A 4,064-nucleotide genomic window follows, 5' to 3' on the forward strand; every position below is an offset into this window, starting at 1 on the left:
AGGAGGAGACTTAATACAACGAATTAACGAGATCGAACGTTTCATTAACGTTAAACGTCGAGCTCGCAACCTTCCCGAAGTAGCAGAAATTCCGCTTAATCAGGAATTGATTTTTACTGATCAAATCAATCAAATCACCCCGAAGTTAGAGATGGCTGCTATTCGTCCTCTTAGAGACTATGCCGCTCCTTCGCGCGCTGAACCGCATTCAAGTATCGCACCACCTGCGATTGAAGCGAACAATTTCGAACTAAAACCTTCACTGGTCCAAGCTGTTCAACAGAATCAATTCTCTGGAAGCCCTGTAGATGACCCCAATCTCCATTTATCCGTGTTCGTGCAATACGCCGACACTATCAAAGCCAACAACGTTAGTTCCGAAGCTATTCGATTACGCCTTTTCCCTTTCTCCTTGAGAGATAGAGCGAGAGCGTGGCTTCAATCCCTGCCTTCCAATTCCATAACTACGTGGGACGAATTGAAGAGAGTATTCTTAGCGAGATACTTTCCGCCTAGCAAAACTGCTATGCTTAGAGGTCAAATCAACGGATTTACCCAGAAAGATAACGAATCGCTCTTCGAAGCTTGGGAACGTTACAAGGACATGCTTAGAATATGCCCTCATCATGGACTCGAACCATGGCTGATCATCCATACCTTTTATGGTGGTCTCTTATATAACACTAAAATGACTATAGATGCCGCTGCTGGCGGAGCATTAATGGACAAACCCCATGATGAAGCATACAAACTCATAGAGAACATGGCACAAAACCATTACCAATGGGGAGGAGAACGAGCCGCTCTAGAGAAAGCCCAAACCAAAGGAGGAATGTACGAAATTAGTGGTATAGACCGCGTTAACGCTAAAGTAGACGCTTTAACTCAAAAGATCGAGAATTTGACCATCACTCCTTCAGCCACCGCTGCCGCTGTAGCACCCAACTGCGAGATTTGTGGATTGACTGGGCATGTAGTTGCTGAATGCCAACTCTTGACTGGAGTCCCATCTGATCAACCCAATCCTAAAGGACATGCGAACGCGATAACACTACGAAGTGGAACTAATTACGATGGACCCATAGATCCTAGAACCCAAAACGTACCCATGTCACAACAAGAGCCAAAGGAAACCCAAAAGAAAACAACTGACGAACACACTGCTAAGACTGATGAGAACAATAACGAAGTGGAACCCGAAAAGGAGAAACCTTATGTTCCACCACCACCTTATAAGCCACCAATTCCTTACCCTCAAAGATTAGCCAAATCAAAAACCGAAGCGCAATTTAAAAGATTTGTAGAACTTCTGAAGCAATTAAACATAACCATACCGTTCACAGAAGCCATAACTGAGATGCCTTCGTACGCTAAGTTCTTAAAAGAAATCTTATCAAACAAAAAGAAACTCGAGGATAACGAAACTATAACGCTTACCGCTGAATGTAGCGCTATCATCCAAAACAACATGCCTCCAAAACTGAAAGACCCTGGTAGTTTCTCTATACCCTGCGTAATTGGAAAAACCATCATAGAGAAAGCCTTATGCGATTTAGGAGCTAGTGTTAGTTTGATGCCTCTTTCGACATGTAAGAAACTCAATCTAGGTGAGCTTAAAGCAACAAGAATGTCTCTTCAACTAGCAGACCGTTCAGTTAAATATCCTGTAGGAATGTTAGAGAATATCCCTGTTCGTGTAGGTCAATTCTACATCCCAACTGACTTCATCATTATGGATATCCAAGAAGATTCTAACATCCCGATCATTTTAGGAAGACCATTTTTAGCGACCGCTGGTGCAATTATAGATGTAAAGCGAGGAAAGCTTACTTTCGAAGTAGGAGAAGAGAAAATAGAATTTATCCTTTCCCACTTCCTAAAAGCACCTTCTATAATTGACACATGCTGTTCTGCTGACATAATCGACGAGTGTGTCAAGGAAATAAAATCCGAACCAAATAAGGAAACCGAAATCCTAAGAATTCCTATGCCGCCAATTTTTGAAGATGACAACTGGCGTGAGGAATATCAAGATAACCACCTGAGTGAATGCTTAGCTTTAACCCCTGATCCTATACCTGGACCTAAGAAACCTGCTATAGAGCTGAAGACACTTCCTACTGATCTTAGATACGAATTTCTAGACGAAGAACTAAACCGACCAGTTATAGTGAACGCCAACTTAGGACGAACCGAGACTGAAAAATTACTTAATGTCCTAAGAAAATACCCTACCGCTTTAGGATACAACATATCAGATCTGAAAGGTATAAGCCCTTCTCTGTGTATGCACCGCATTATGCTCGAAGACGATAGTAAAACCTCTAGGGAACACCAAAGGCGAATAAATCCTATTATGAGCGATGTGGTTAAAAAGGAAATCCAAAAACTGCTAGAAGCTGGAATAATATATCCTATATCCGATAGTAAATGGGTTAGCCCCGTTCACGTCGTACCAAAGAAAGGAGGAGTCACTGTAATCACTAACGCAAAAGGAGAATCTGTAGCGCAACGTACCCAAACTGGATGGAGAATGTGCATTGACTATAGGAAGCTAAATAAAGCTACCCGAAAAGACCATTTCCCTTTACCTTTCATAGATCAAATGCTCGAACGCCTAGCTAAACACTCACATTTTTGTTATCTGGATGGATACTCCGGATTTTTTCAAATTCCTATCCACCCTGACGACCAAGAGAAGACCACATTCACCTGTCCTTATGGTACATTCGCTTATAGACGAATGCCTTTTGGACTCTGCAATGCACCCGCGACCTTCCAAAGATGCATGATGGCAATATTTGCCGACTTCCTAGATGGAATTATGGAGGTCTTTATGGACGACTTCTCTGTCTGTGGAGGAAGTTTTGAAAAATGTTTAGAAAACCTTGAAATGGTGCTTAAACGATGCGTAAGCGTAAACCTAGTCCTTAATTGGGAAAAATGCCATTTCATGGTTCGACAAGGAATTGTACTTGGACACATCGTATCCGATAGAGGAATCGAAGTTGATAAAGCAAAAATCGAAATTATCGAAAACCTTCAACCTCCCAAAACCGTTAGAGAAATAAGAAGTTTTCTGGGACATGCTGGTTTTTACCGACGCTTCATTAAAGATTTCTCTAAAATAACCAAACCCTTAACTGAACTACTCATGAAAGACGCCGAATTTATTTTCACCGATAAATGCACTGAAGCATTTCAAACGCTTAAACAAGCATCTGCTTTAGACAAACATCTTGTCAAACATCTGGATGGCATCTTTAAGGCCATCTCCGACAACATTCTGTCAGCATCTGGATGACATCTCTAAGCCCATCTCGGACAACACTCCGTCAACAATTGGATGGCATCTCTAAGCCCATCTCCATCATTATTTCCTGCACCAACGAGCGCAAATTTCTAGGTATTCTAGTGTTTAATCCTCTTTTACCTTCAAATCACGATTGGCAGACGTGCCAATCTACCTCTTCAGGTTTAAGAAGATTGAACAGGGGCAACTGTCATACCCCAAAATTTTCCCACCATATTTCAAAGTTATTTTGTTTCAAACAATCTCCTCAGGTTCATATGATCATCAGATGCTCAAGGCTATACAAGAATTGGGCATGCTCACACTGCTTCTAAGCAATAGATCCTCAATTAGGGTCTGGCTTCTTTTCAAGGAAATAAGGTTTCTGACACCTCAAGTGGACTTCATGGCTTCCTATATGCTTCAAAGAAATCCCATATCAAGTTTCAACCTCTGATTCATAAGATTTCTCATTCAGAAGCTCAAAAGATCAACAGTTGATCAATTTAACCAAAAAGTCGACTATGGTCAACCTACAGTTAAAACTCCTGATTTTTGGTCAGCTTCAACACTTTGAGGTGATATTCATCATTTGATCAAGGGTTGATCATGATTCATCGGGAAAAGATCCAAAAATCATCAAAAGATAAAGTTTCTAAGTTAGGGTTTCTAGAAGAAAGTCAACCAAACTTTGACCGGCCATAAGTCTCTCATAATTTATCAGAAATTGTGCAACCAAATCCTAAAATCAAGGAAATTTGATTCTCTACAA

The 4,064-nt window shown here is 41.1% G+C and overlaps 1 non-coding gene across 1 annotated transcript; it reads right to left on the minus strand.

Annotated features, from left to right (window-relative positions):
• Positions 1-526: 526 nt before the first annotated feature.
• LOC131608341 (small nucleolar RNA R71) lies at positions 527-633 on the minus strand. Its single transcript, XR_009285607.1, has one exon. It is a non-coding gene; the product is annotated as a small nucleolar RNA R71 (small nucleolar RNA).
• Positions 634-4,064: the final 3,431 nt, after the last annotated feature.

Source organism: Vicia villosa, linkage group LG5 (assembly GCF_029867415.1).
Source record: "Vicia villosa cultivar HV-30 ecotype Madison, WI linkage group LG5, Vvil1.0, whole genome shotgun sequence".
Taxonomy (NCBI): domain Eukaryota; kingdom Viridiplantae; phylum Streptophyta; class Magnoliopsida; order Fabales; family Fabaceae; genus Vicia; species Vicia villosa.